Genomic DNA, 15543 nt, shown 5'->3' on the forward strand with positions numbered 1-15543 from the left:
CTGCAGAATTTGTAAACTGCACGTGTGTCAAAGTTGAAAATGTTAGTGCGCTAATAGACGCTCGCAAAGGTTAGATCTGATAAAAGCCGTCAGCAGCTGCAGGAAGTGATTTATGGGAATGTGATGACACCAAATGCCTCATTTATCACTCATACACAGATAGGTTAAGGTTCCGGTGTCATATGTTTAAAAACTTGACCACTTCAAATTGTCAAAATAGGTGCTTAATTGCCCTTCATCTCTTAGCTTTGAATGTATTTCATTTGAGTTTGGTAGTTTTAGCTATGATTACTTTTCTGCTGTTCACGTCATATGGTTCCATTTAAAGTCATTCATATTTAGGATTTTCAAAAAATTATACATCACTGATCTTTTTGAAGTTTTATTAGCTAAAGCTGTCCTGAAGAAAGACTAAGCCAGCCTTATCCATGTTAATTTATATTTTTATTTAACACAAATATCATGAAGACATATTAATGTTCCATTCCTGATTTTCTGATGCTTGTCATTTTTCATCAGCACTTCATAATCCTCTATATTTTCTCTCGCCTTTAAAAGTTGAACCTGTGACTCAGTGACAGTGCTGTGAGTTGGTTAGCTGTTCTGGGAACTCAGTTCTCAGTGTGTAAGCTGCACGCTGGCTACCCAGGGAGAGGGAGATGTTGAAGAAACAGAGCAGATCTTTCCTAGATTGACTAATGACCAAGTTTTGATTATTTCTTTATATACTCTAGGAAATGTAGTTAAAAACTTGGGATTTCTCATTTGGTTTATGAAGAAATATCTTAAAGCTATTCAGTAAAAGTTTCATTTCTACTGTATCAAAGCTCCATGAAACAAACAAGCAAATGAAAGCTTACTTTAGTTTCGACTCCTTAACATATGGGATTCAATTGTTTCAAGGCTTCTTGAAAAATATTCAGTCATTAAATAGGCAAAAAGTCTCAGGGTTTGCCTATCACCAGAAATATATAGCAAAAGTTTGGAAGCTTTCACAGTTTGTCAGCCCCTGGTTCAGTTTCAAAAGAAGTCAGAGTTGTTTCTGCAACAGGAGAAAAGTTGGAAGATTAACCAGGGCAGCAAGGGAGAGTAGTAGGACAGAGCCCAGAGATGTCATGACCAAATGCAGCGGACCTGATTGCCCCTGATTCCATCAAATGGACTGCAGAATATATTGTGGAGACAGTGGCTTGAACATTAGTATAGAAATTATGGTTAGTTTTGTTAAACCTGACAGTGCCGTTGTGGAATTATGTGAGAAATTATGTATGTAATTATGTCATATAAGAAAGTGTCCCCAGCCAGACATTAAAAACTATGTAGTGGATGAGTGACTTGATACCTGATACTTCCTTTAAATATCTCAGCAAAATATGTTAAATTGAGAGAAAGATTAAAGGGGGCTGTAATATTAAGAGGTGGGTATTTGAAAGAAGGCAGTCTATGCTTCTTATATATTTTAATTTTTTCATTAAGAAATTAAATTTTAAAATTTTTTCTTTATTAATCTTGCTCAAATGTTCTTAAGTAAATACTTAAAATCTTATATCTTCCAATTTTTTATAATTCTATTATCTGTTTTAAACCATACAAAATAACAAGCATATTTTTCAAAAACTCTCCAAAGTTTTTCTAAGGACCAAATTTCAGTTGTAACTTGTTAAACCTAGTAGTACCCTAAGTAATTTTAAGATAGAAAAAGTTTGAAGAATTCTGTTTATTAAATTAAATTTGCTAAAATACAACAGAAAAAAATCTACATGACTCTTTGAGCTTTAAAAAATACCCAACTCCTGTATAAGGAAACAAGTCTGCGTTTCTTTACAATGACTGAAAACACGGGATTTCAAGTCATCTTTGCGGCAAATGGATTCTGAAGCACTTATAATTATTAACATTTTAAGGTTTTGTTTTTTAAAAAAAATCATTCTTTACAAAAAAAAACACATTCTAATAACATGTAGCTTCTGACTTAGTGATATTAGAATTAAATGTAATAATTTCTGGATGTGCCTGGCTTAGAAAGTGCATGTATGTATCTAAATGAGAATTCTAATTCCCTTATGGTTTGCAGAGTTTGCATGTTTGGCTATCAAAGCAGCTTTGTGGTGAGTTTATCTTTAAACAATAACAACAGCACAGCCAACAAAACTCTGTTTCTCAAAGCACTCATTGACTCAGAATAAATGTCTTTTTGATATGAACTTGTTATATAACAAGTTTGTATCAACGTGGGGTAACGTGGGTGTATTGTTTTTTCCATTTCTGTCCATCGTGTTTGGTGAGGTAGTACATGAACACCTAGGTCAACATATCCTGCTGCCATTGGCCCTCTGGCTTGAAGGGATTTCAGTGTGATTTCAAATCCATGACTAGGGAAACTTTGGGTCACTTGTTGACAACAACTTTGGGGAAGTATGTGGAACCCCCAGCCCCCAGAGCAGTGAAAGGCCCTCTTTTTCGCATAGGCGTAAAGAAAGAGCTCAGGTGTGGTTTCATGTACTGTCAGCAGTAAGAGAATGCATGGCATTCATAGAGACCCTTCAAGGCCTTCCTGGGGAAATAGGTTAATTAAAAAGTAAAGTGACTTTGAAATTTCCAAGAAATCTTTAAAATGTTATAAAATTTCATCTTGCTCTCCCTTAAGGGGGAGGGATGAGAACCACACAGGTGCTCTGAGCCATCTTTAGTTACTTATAAGTTTTATATATTTTTATAAGTTCATTTATTTTCCTCTGAGTTCAATCCAAGAGCCTAACTAATATTTACCTTTTAGCCTTGTTCAACTAGAGTTAAGTTGACCGGATGGGAAGGAGCTGCTTTCCAGTGGCTTAAGCCTGGCGTTTGTATCTGTGGAGCTTCTATCTTAAGGCAACCTGCCCGACCTGTGCCAAGGCTTGGGGAGGTAGTCTGCCCTTCCCGTGCAGGCATGAGCCAGTGTTTAAGCACTAAATATATTTATGTTTAACTTGCTGTCATTTAAGACATTTCATTCAAAAACAAATAGTCTCAAAGGGTTATGTTTTTAAATAATTACTCCTTCATTGAGAAACTGTTTGTGGGCCAATGTTATTACCAGTCAATGATCAGTTTATTCACAGTTAAGATAAATGAATGAATGAATAAATAAATAAATAAATATTAATTTAGTGTTGTGTCGAACAGCCTTATTACAATCCCTAGTCTTCCGTTTAAAGTGGCACATGGAACAGTAGACACACATAAAGGACTTAGTCCTGGTTTAGCTCATGTAGAGATGCAGGCACTAAAATTTTCTGTTCTCCATTGCCATGCTTGTGACTTTCGCCTTTTGAATTACTGTTCTGCAAAAGATGCTGTGAACTGCTTTGTTCTGAATGAGTATCTCAGTAGATGGGGAACCCTGGAAGATTTGTTATGTTTGGGCTGTGGAAGAGTGCCTGTGTGTGATAATGAGTGTGTGATTTGCATGTGTGCTGTATAATTCACAGCACACATATGCATTCATCATGTGTTTCTTTCCAATATGATGAATTATGTCAGTATATTGCATGTGTCTCCATGCACCCCATCTCCTAATTAAGGCATTAATCACTAAAATTACCAAAGATATGTAGCTTCACTGTACTTTTAAAATTTAACGTTGATCTTTGCATAGTAATATACATATTATTTCTAATTGGTAGACTATACTGAGACATTTTAAGTAAGGATTTCCATATTATGATTCTATCATATCAATTATTTTAAATATGCTTAGCTTAATATATACTTAGAACATATCTTTAACCATTTTAAATCATTTTTATTTGAGATTAATTTTCCTAAATCACTAAAATTATCAGAGACATATATATGTATATATGTGTATATTATATGATCAACTTTAAAATTTAAAGACTATATGTATTGTCTTTTTGTACTTTGAAAATTTAGGGTTTGGTTTCCCATAGTCAGGCACTATTTCTAGCTGGTAGACAATAATAAGACATGGTAGGGGGAGATTCCACATTATACTCCAGTAGCGTTAACTCTGGATGTGCTGCCTTAATATCTGTATTGCCATATCTATGGCCATATGCTTTCCTAGCTGTGTCATTTAGCAATTGTTTCCTTCATTTGGGATTGATTGCTTATAAGGTTAATTTCTTACCAATTAACATTTGTTCATTTATAAGTAATGGACATTAATAATCATACATTCAACCTTCTAGAAATTCACACACTGGAAATGAAATTGAGCATCATGCTTTGCAAGAAATTCTTGGAACAAGGTTGCAGCTTACTTAAGAGTTTGATGTTAAGAAGGATGCGTGTGCAACCTTTGCACATCTGTCTGTCTACCTTGGCTAAAGCAAAATGTTTGCTAGATCCCCTCTCACAGTCTGGAACAGCTGATAATATCTCTCCTGCTTCCTGTTTCTTGATGAGACAGAGGCTTCCCACGCATACCTTCCTTAAGCCACCCTGTTTCTCTGTTATTGATCTCTTTCCCCCTGTACCAAATGACAATCATTTGCTATATTTCTTCCTTTTCCCAGTCTCCCTCTGCAAGTTAACCTCAGCTTGTGTCCAGAGATGTGGACGTGTCCTATTCTCACAACTGGAGGGAGTCCCACTTCTTGGTATTCCTCTGCTGGTGGCTCCCCTTCCCGACTACTGAACAGTCCTGTGTTTATGTCAGTGACACAGGCTGCCTATGGAATGCTGTGTCAGCAGTGAGTGTGTTATCTGACTGTAAGCTCAGCCACTGTTGCAGTACTCTAATACACACACACACACACACACACACACACACACACACACACACACAATCTCCGCTACCACTCACCCAGTCTACCATCATCTCCTGTTAGGATTACTCCTTGCTCCTCCAGTCTGTTTTTCAACATAGTATTCAAATCATTAAATAGAAGTCAAATAATATTCACCCTCTGCTTAGGGGAGCAGGGAAGCACAAATCTTAGTTAAGGGAGCCACCTTAGGGTTGGCAAGAGACTTGAACCTAGAGTGGCTCCCAGGAGCCCAAGGCAATGTCTCCAGTTAGTTCCTTGGGCAGCCAAGGATAGGGAACCTGAAATGACCCTATCCTAAAGCAATACTGACGAATATCTTGCACATCACCATAGAACCTTCATCTGGTGATGGATGGAGATAGAGACAGAGACCCACACTGGAGCACCGGACTGAGCTCCCAAGGTCCCAATCAGGAGCAAAAGGAGGGAGAACATGAGCAAGGAAGTCAGGACCACGAGGGGTGAACCCGCCCACTGAGACAGCGGAGCTGACGTATTGGGAGCTCACCAAGGCCAGCTGGACTGTGACTGAAAAAGCATGGGATAAAACCGGACTCTCTGAACATGGCGAACAATGAGGGCTGATGAGAAGCCAAGGACAATGGCATGGGGTTTTGATCCTACTTCATGTTCTTGCTTTGTGGGAGCCTAGCCAGTTTGGATGTTCACCTTGCTAGACATGGACGGAGGGGGGAGGACCTTGGACTTTCCACAGGGCAGGGAACCCTGACTGCTCTTTGGACTGGAGAGGGAGGGGGAGAGGAGTGGGGGGAGGGGGAGAAGGGTGGGAGGAGGGGGAGGGAAATGGGAGGCTGGGAGGAGGCGGAAACTTTTTTTTTCTTTTTCTCAATAAAAAATTAAAAAACAAATTTTTTTTTACAGTGATTCCCTAGCAATCCAAAGTAGGAGCCAGTATCAGGCTTTATATACTGCACCCTCCCCATCATTGCTCTGGCCATGTCTTACGTCATGTGCCCTTCACTCACTCTGTACCAGCTGTTCTGGCTTCCTTGTTCCCAAAATTGGTCATATTCGTTGTTAACCCCAAGCCCTGTGTCATAAACCACTGTGAAAAGGCAGGTGCAATGTCAGCTTCTGAGGTCCACCATGGCCCTCCCTACCCAGCCTCCTCCATCTGTTTTCCCTGTTCGATATTTTTCCATAAGCCTTTTTCTCTCCTAACATGAGCTGCAATGTTAGATTTGATTTGGTCGACTAGAATATAAACTCCACAGCAATGGAGACTTTCATCTCGTTTGTTTCCTGCTGTATCCGCAGACTAGCACAGTGACTGGCAGGTAATAGACCCCTCATGGATGATATTGGATAAAGGGGAAGGTTTACTGTTAGCAAGCACAATGTAGTTCTAGTTTCTAGGTGCAGAAGTGTTCCAGTGTGAATGGCATTGGTCATTTCCCAACATTTGACTTTCCCAAAATTCCTCCTACTTGGAAGGCAGGTTACAGCTCTGATGTTGTAGACCATGGCTGCAGTCATCAGTGTTTGAATTGTGTAGTCTGGAGAATTTGACAAGCTGGCCCTTCATTCTTCTGCTTCATCAGGAAACGGACTGCAGTTTCTGAGAGAAATAGACCAACTCGGATAAGCCTAACTATTGTTATTGTTTCACACGATGTTAGTAAGTTTAAGACTTTCTTGTGATCAGTTGATCAGATGCCATATAAGAAGCACTGGGAAACACATATCTTAATGGTTACTGGCAAGTTTAGTGGCTTCAGAATTCACTGCACAAATATTCCAAATGATATAAATTAAAGCAAAGGAGGAAATAGCGTCTTGGAAATAAATATGTACCTTCTTATTTCAACTTTGTCTGTTAAGAATTATACAAAATTATTCTATTGAATTTCAAAAGATATATATCATTTTTTTCTGAATATATCACATCCAACAAAAATGGAAAATTTTATTTTCCAGTCCCATACCATACAGTCTTATTTCTTTCGAATTCCATTTGTATCCCATCTTAAATGCTATAATTACTATAAAGATATATATTTAACAAAAATAGAAATTTTGTTTCATATAGAAAATGACTACTATGTTTTCAAAATGCTTCTTCCCCCCAAAAAAGCTGGTAGTCAAATAATTGAGGGAAATATCACCTACTGCATTAGGGTACAAAGGATCTGAGAAGTCCGTCTGAATGAATCGAGTTTATCTTTATTTAACCCTACAGTGCTTAAACATCTTTCTTAATACCTGTTCTGAACTCTTGGGTGGAATATTGATGAAAAAGGAAACATCAGTGGCAGGCTTTGAATCAGTGGTGGACTGGATTAAGCTAAGCTGTCTGCAAGGAGATGGCATATCCATTTGGCCATCTTAACTCATCATGCCTCTCATAAAGAGTGTGGGTGGGCTGGAGATGTAGCTCAGTGGTCTAGTGCTCACCTCCATGCACATGGACCTGGGGTGTGGTCTCACACATTGATTCAGGTGGGCAGGGAGCCTAATAGCATTCTCTTTGCTCACAGACTCCAAAGTGAGATTCTGTAGGAGCTAGGCAGATGACATAAAGGGGTCTGCTGTGGTGACCCTGAAAGAAAGGGGTACATCTTCGTGAGCAGTCCCTGCTCGGTTCTGAGATTCGGACCTGGAGGCAAAACAGGCCCAGAATGAAGGCCAGAATTAAACCTTCTAATTCTTAAGTATTTGAAATTAAGATTTTTATGTTTCTTTCTCTACATCTCAAACTAATCCTCGTGTGCTAAAAATCTAAAGTTTGTATGTATGTATGCATGCATGCATTTATGCATGCATGTATATTTAAACTGGAAACCCTCATCCCTGTGTGGGATACACTTCATTTATTTTTTGCAGTAATGGAAAATTCTTTTTTTATATTATTTATTTATTTATTAAAGATTTCTGTCTCCTCCCTGCCACCGCCTCCCATTTCCCTCCCCCTCCCCCAATCAACTCCCCCTCTCTCATCAGCCCAAAGAGCAGTCAGGGTTCCCTGCCCTGTGGGGAGTCCAAGGACCTCCACTACTCAGCAGTAAAAAACAATGACTTCTTGAATTTTGCATGCAAATGGACGGAAATAGAAAACACTATCCTGAGTGAGGTAAGCCAGACCCAAAAAGAGGAACATGGGATGTACTCACTCATAATTGGTTTCTAGCCATAAATAAAGGACATTGAGCCTATAATTCACGATCCTAGAGAAGCTAAATAAGAAGGTGAACCCAAAGAAAAACATATAGGCATCCTCCTGGATATTAACCTTCATCAGGCGATGAAAGGAGACAGAGACAGAGTGAGATGCACTTTAAAAGGAATCGGTGTGTGTGATAGTATATAAGACATGTGGGCCGTCTTGGAATACCCACTTATCTCTGCACACAGGAACCTTGGTAGAAGCAGAACTTTGCTTCCATGTATGGGTCTTAGAAATTTCCGCGTCAGTGTAATTCTTCAATCCTCAGCATCTTTACAGACTCGTTCCCTACACTGACTTCATCAAATGATGAAGATGGTGATTTCCCACTTGTAAGGCATGATTTCGGTTTTCCTTGGAGCAACACCAAAGAGTGTCATCTGTTGTATTGTTGCTGCCGCCGTGGAGACGAAAACTGAAGGAAAGAGGCATTTGTTCCTGCTCAGCTGGGATGTAGTCCATCAGGGTGGGGTTGGCGCAGCAGAAGGAACTTGTAGCCACGGGTCACACTGCATCTGACATCAGAAACCAGAGTGGTGAATTCTTGACCTCACTTTCTCCTTTTACTCAGTCAGGAATTTCAGCCCATGGAATGGTGCTGGCCATGTTTATAGTGGGTCTTCCTCCCCCACTTAATCCAGTCCAGAGGTTTCTGTGCTAGGTGATTCTACGTCCTGGCAAGTTGCCCATGTGAAACCGTCACAGAAAGTGGAGCGGTCCGGACCAGGTATATTAGTTTGCTAGGGCTGTGGCAGCAGAATGCCCTGGGCAGGGATGTGGGTGCAGCTAAACATGTTTGCCTTCTCGGTTCTGAAAGATGGCGGTCTGAGATGGAGGTCAGTATGCCCAGATCCTCCCCAGGACTGTGAGAGAGTTCCCTGCCTGCTCTCTCTGCCTTACAGAAAGCTTTCATATTGCTTTCCTCTATTTCCCTGTGTCCTAATTAACTAATGAGTGGACATGCCTCTAACTTAAGGTCATGGAAACCATGGCACTATGTAAATTTACTGCGTTATGTGTTTTATTTTTCATTCTAAAGTTTTTAAACCACTTTGGTTTTTAGTAATAAAAAAAAAGCATTTTGGTTCTTTGTTTCCCTACAGTGTCTATGCAGGACCTTCATGAAACCCCTCACCCGATGACTGACAGTAGAGACTTTATATATTTTATTCATCTTTCCATTTAGTGGGAAATTTGAAGTTTGTTGCTTCAATATAGTGTTTATTAACAGGATGCGTACAGTAAGTAGATAGAACAAGGTAGCCACACTTTCCTACCAGGTTCTTTAGAATCCAGCATGTTGGTGGAAACAGCAACTGACTGACTGCTGAATGCTTCCCCAGGCCAGTAGCCACCAGGCATTCTGGTTGCTTCCTAAGGGTGTGTATTACGGTGTTGTTTGCACAAGGCTGATAAATGACTCAGTAGGTGAACTCTTGCCAGCACACCTGACAGCATGAGCTCAGTCTTTAGAACCTGTGTGCTGGGAGGCAAGAACTTGTCCTCTCCCCTCCATCCGTGCATATGTACGTGTTGACTTACACATTGATGTAAAGTTTACAAAGAGCAACCTAGGCATGTTATGCAGAAAAAGAGTGAGTTTGTTTAGCTCAGAGCTTTGGAGATAAAGGACTCGTGCAGGATCTCATTGTTCTAGAAGGTCATATGCCTGCATCATGCCAAGGCAAGTGGATGGTACCACATAGGTTGTATGCAGAAGGGAGATGGCGTATGACAAGACCAGAAACAAAACCTGTGGAGAGGATATGCTTATTCCTTTTATAATATCCATTCTTCCAGGAATAAGACCTTCCCTGCTCTACCTGACCCTTCTCAGGCAACAGCATTAATCCCTTCATAAGGCTGGAATCTTATATGCCCTGCTCAGATATATTACTACCTCTCAGTATTGCCCCACTGGGGGGCAAATCTTGTGACCTTTTAGGAGACAATCTATACCCAAGCCCCAGGACAGAGAAAATATCAGCTAAGAACGTTAGCATCCATTCACTGTTTGTTGAGAAGCCAAGAATTATTGAATCTCAGTGTCTCTTTGATTATATCCAAGAACCACTTACTCCCCCAGGGTAGGCAAGGGCATTTCAATTGGCATGTCTAATTTCCAAATTAATGAGAAGTCATTGGAAGTTAGTGTAGTGTCCTCGCTACTTTTGCGTCAACTGACAAAAGCTAGAGTCATCTGAAAGGAGGAAACCTCAATTGAGTAAATGTCTATGTAAGATCCAGCAGTGGGGCATTTTCTTAATTAGTGGTCAATGAGGGAGGGCCCAGCCCATTGTGGGTTGTGTCATCCCTGGGCTCGTGGTCCTGGGTGCTATAAGAAAGCAGGTTGAGCAAGCCATGAGGGGCAAGCCAATAAGCAGCACCCTCCATGGCCTCTGCATCAGCTCCTGCCTCCAGGTTCCTGTTCTGTTTGAGTTCCTGTCCTGACTTCCTTCAGAGATAGACTATGGTGCAGATGTGTAAGCCCAAATAAACCCTTTCCTCCCAAGGTTACTTTGGTCTTTGTTTTTCATCATAGTGATAGAAACCCTAACTAAGACACAGTGTCTTCACTCATTCAATAGTTACATTCTGATCACCTTGCTGTGTTTGCTGTTCTGGGCCCCCGAGAATGTATGCAACAATGTATAGCACATGTGAAGCCTACCGGTCAGGTGATCATGCTACAGTAAGAAAAGCGAAAGTAAATGAGTCAGTGAATGAATACTTTCAAATCATAGCAAAAATAAAAAGAGCCCGGAAAGTCTTTATGTCATACTGTGACAAAGCAAGTTTGAGGAAGTGTTTGAGTTGATGTCATTCTACAAACTGAGTTGGATCCTTTTACATTTCTAATTCAGACTGTGCCTTGGTCGTTTGCAATGGATGTTGATGGCCTTAAGTGTATGGCTACTTTGATATACTTCTCCTTAGTCACAAGCAATTTGAGGCATTTGATATTTGTGCTGTAGGACAACTGTAGTATGAAGATTTTCTAGTATATGCTCATTGTCCTGAATGCAGCCATGTCTAGCTTCCTGCATCCCCAGACAGTAGTCCACCTCTCTATCATACTTTTACATATATTCTTTAGCCGGCAAGCAGAAAGGGTAAATACGTGATTGTGTTCCAGTCTGCATTCTTCTGAGTCTGGCCGCATCGTAACACACGTGTCTCTCAGCTTAGCCAATATGTACACAATTTAAACACCAAAGTTTTCTAAAGGATTATAATAAAATAAGGGGGTAGGGATTGCTATTTCTTAAGCATGTGTAAAAAGAAGTGATTTGCTTTCATCACTAAAATATTCATAAATACTTAAAACCCAAGTATTTGGTTTCTTGGCTAGCTTGTAGCTAGGACACTATAAATGACAAGTAAATTTATCATTGCTCTCCATTAAACACCCAGGTGGTGATAGGTGCTAAACTTACAAATGTAGCTGGCTGGGTGGGCTCCTCGTGGCTTCTTTTAAATTTGATTAAGATTTTCCTTGACTTCGGTAAACATTACAATCTGAAGAATCTAGTTCTGGGTTGTAGTAATATGAGCGGCGGGGCTGCGTCCCCAGCACCCCGGCTGCCTGCACGGCTAGCTTTACCCGAAATAATTACACGGAAACTGTATTCTTTTAATCACTGCTTGGTCCATTTCTATCTAGCCTCTTCTAGGCTAACTCTCGCACCTGGACTAGCCCATTTCTAATATTCTATGTAGCACAGCTAGGTGCGCTTACCGGGAAGATTCTAGCCTAAATCCATCCTGGGTCAGAGCTTCATTGCGTGAATCTTCCCGGGAGCGGGGAGCATGGCGTCTCTCTGAGGCATCTGCTCCTGAGAGGAGAGCTGTGGAGTCTGAGCTCACTTCCTCTTCCTCCCAGCGTTCTGTTCTGTTTACTCCTCCCACCTATCTTCTAACCAATGAGGGCCAAGCAGTTTCTTTTTATTTAACCAATGACCTTCCTCCATCACTGGGATCTTTGCTAGGTTAGGCAGCCATCCCTTTCTAAAAATATGCTGGAGCTACTGGGAATCACTCCAGAGTGCAGGGCTGCAGTGTCCTCAAAACAGCTGCTATCCAGAGGGTCGCCAGGAGTGATCTCTTTAGCACAGATGTGCCCACCAATCATTAGGAATGGTGGGGGAGGAAAGATGGCACTAGGCTTAAGAGCACTGCTGCCCTTTCAGAGAAGCAGAGTTCAGTTCCCAGCACTCACGCCAAGCTGCTCAGAACTGCCTGTAATTCCAGCTCCAGAGCATCCTATACCTCTGGCCTCTGTAAGCTCTAACACACAAATGTGCCTACACACGGGCACAAGCAGTCATATGCATAAGTAGAAATAAAATAAGTCTTCAACAATTAAACTAATAATTATAAATGCATTTTTACATATTCTTTGTCAATGTGTAGTAAGTATAGAATTGGCGTGTATTAGCTCATTACACGCCATATATATTGCTCATTACAAATTTTCAGATAGTAGAAATATGCACAAATATCCTATACAGTCTTTTAGCTGGTTTGACCATCTGAGTTATGGCTTATTTGGCTTTTTCCCCCTGATTTGTACATAGTATGTGTGTTTGTATGAATGTGGGGACATGTTTGTGTGGGTGCTGATGCATATGTGTGTTTGAATGTAGAGGCTGATGTTGGAAATTGAACTCAATTGCTTTCCAGTTTATGCACTGATACAGTGTTTCTCACTAACCGAAGCATCCATCTGTCTAGTCTTGCTGAGCAGCTGCCTCTGAAGGTGCCCTGTCTCCACCTTCCCAAGCTAGAATTACAGGTGAACACTACACCCACCTGGCATAAGGGTTCTGGGGATCCAATGTACTGTTGTTCAGTATGAAACAGAGAAGTAAAACTAGCTCAGTGAAGGTGGGAAAAGGAACATCAGAACTGAAGGCTTGGCTAGTCCTCTTCTTCTCTGCTGGATCTGGGCTCAAAAACGAAGCATTGATCATAGAAGTAGCTTACAGCACTGAGTACCATTTAGGTCACTTCCCCTAATGGGAACCTAAGTTCTTTGTGCAGAGGCCTCCTCAGAAGTTGGGGTGTTGAGTTCTTTTTCGTAACATTTCGTCTGTATCAAATAGAAACAGACCAAACCCTAAGTGTCTGTCACCTGCTAGCCTATATAAATACATGTGCACATGCATATATTCATATGTTCCTGGAAGCTTCTCAAAGAGGAGGCAAGGCGGTGGTACCAAAAGTTTTTAATGAAATATGTTTAAGTCACAGAAACATTTTCCATTTTTCTAGGTTTTTTTATTAATTTGTTAGATTTTTTTAAAAAAAATACCAATCCAAGTTCCTACTCCCTCCCCTCCTCCTATTCCCTCCACATACCCTCCCACCCCACCCCCCATCTAATCCTCAGAGAGGATAAGGCACATTGCCTTGTGGAGGGTCCAAATCCTTCCCACTATATCTAGGCTGAGCAAGTTATACATCCAAAGGGAATAGGATCCCAAAAAGCTAGTACATGCAGTAGGAATAAATCCTGGTACCACTGCCAGTGGCCCCTCAGTCTGCCCCAGCCATGCAACTGTCAACCACATTCAGAAGAACTAATTTGGTCCTATGGTTGTTTTTTCCCAGTCCGACTGGTGTTGGTGAGCTCCCATTAGCTGAGGCAAACTGTGTCAGTGGGTGAACCCATCATGGTCCTGACCTCCTTGCTCATGTTCTCATTCCTTCCGCTCTTCAACTGGACTTTCGTAGCTCAGTCCAGTGTTCTGATGTGGGTCTGCCTCTGCCTCCATCAGTTGCTGGATGAAGACTCTATGGTGATATTTAAGATAATCATCGGTCTGACTACAGGGCAAATCAAGATCGGCCCCCCTTTCCTCTATTGCCCAGGGTCCTAGGTGGAGTCATCCCTGTGGATTCCTGGGAATTTCTCTAGAGCCAGATTTCTGCTAACCCTATAATGACTCCCTCAATCAAGATCTCTTTCCTTGCTCTCATCGCTGTCCTTCCTCCATCTCGACTATTCCATTCCCTCAAGTTCTCCTCTCCCCTTCCCTCTCCCCTCCTCTTCACCTCCTACCCTCCCCTCTCTCCCCACCCCCTGACTCCCAACCCAGCCAGGCAATCCTGTTTGTTTCCAATTTCCAGTATATATATTTTTCTTTAGGTTCAACTTATACTTAGCTTCTCTAGGATTATGAACTATAGGCTCAATGTCTTTTGTTTATAGCTAGTATCCACTTATATGTGAGCACATACCATATTCATCTTTTTGGGTCTGGGTTACCTCATTCAGGATAGTGTTTTCTAATTCCATCCATTTGCATGCAAAATTTAAAATGTCATTGTTTTTTACCACTGAGTAGTACTCTAATATGTAAATGTGCCACATTTTCTTTATCCATCTTTCCATTGAAGAACATCTAGGCTGTTTCCAGGTTCTGGCTATTACAAGTAATGCTGCTATAGACATAGTTGAACAAATGCTTTTGTAGTATGATTGAGCATCTTTTGGGTATATTTCCAAGAGTGGTATTGCTGGATCCTGAGGTAAGTTGATTCGCAATTTTCTGAGAAACCACCACACTGATTTCCAAAGTGGTTGTACAAGTTTTCATTCCCACCAGCAATGGATGAGTGTTCGTTCCCCTTACTCCACATCCTCTCCAGCATAAGCTATCATTGGTGTTTTTGATCTTAGCCATTCTGACAGGTGTAAGATGATATTTCAGAGTTGTTTTGATTTGCATTTCCCTGATACCTTTTATTTATTGTTGTTGTCAGTGTCTGTGCTACTGGGATTATATTTAGGAAGTGGTCTCCTGTGCCCATGCATTGAAGACTACTAGCCTTTCTCTTCTATCAGGTTCAGTATGGTCAGATTTATATTGAGGTCTTTAATCCATCTGGATTGAGCTTTGTGTATGGTGATAGATATGGATCTATTTTCATTCTTTTACATGTTAACATCCAGTTATGCCAGCACCGTTTGCTGAAGATACTTTAGCTTCTTTGTCAAAAATCAGGTGTTCATAGGTGTGTGGATTAATATCCGGGTCTTGCATTCGATTCCATTGGTCAACCTCTTTTTTTATGCCAATACCCAGCTGTTTTCATTACTGTAGCTCTGTAATAGAGCTTGATGTCAGGGATGGTGATGCCTCCGGAAGTTCCTTTATTGTGCAGGATTGTTTTGGCTATCCTGGGTTTTTTGTTTTTCCATATGACGTTGATTATTGTTCTTTCAACTGTTGTTATTGAGCATTTAACTTTTTTTTGTAATAAAAATGCATTTGTTAAACTTAAGCAAGTCTCAGTATTTGGAAAGTGTTTGTTATGTCTCTAAACAAAAGTTAAGAGCTCCCATAACTTTTGTGACCAGAAAATCTAGCTGTATAATTAGTGTTTCATGGTGGAGTTGGGTGAGGGGGCATGGGCATGCATAGGACACATGTGGAGCTCAGAGAAGATCTTTGCTGAGTTGATTTCTTTCCTTCCCCCTCTGAGATGAAACTCAGATTCCCAGGCTTCTACAGCCAGCAGCTGTATCCACTGAGCTGTCTCACTGGCCCAGTACATGTATGTTTAAAGCATTTATGG

The 15543-nt window shown here is 40.8% G+C and overlaps 1 protein-coding gene across 6 annotated transcripts in view; it reads left to right on the forward strand.

The window, feature by feature from the left end:
• Positions 1-15543, forward strand: part of Cdin1 (CDAN1 interacting nuclease 1) — a 240042-nt gene that overhangs the window by 138370 nt on the left and 86129 nt on the right. The window lies entirely within an intron of this gene.

The sequence above is a fragment of the Microtus pennsylvanicus genome, chromosome 2, assembly GCF_037038515.1.
Source record: "Microtus pennsylvanicus isolate mMicPen1 chromosome 2, mMicPen1.hap1, whole genome shotgun sequence".
Taxonomy (NCBI): Eukaryota; Metazoa; Chordata; class Mammalia; order Rodentia; family Cricetidae; genus Microtus; species Microtus pennsylvanicus.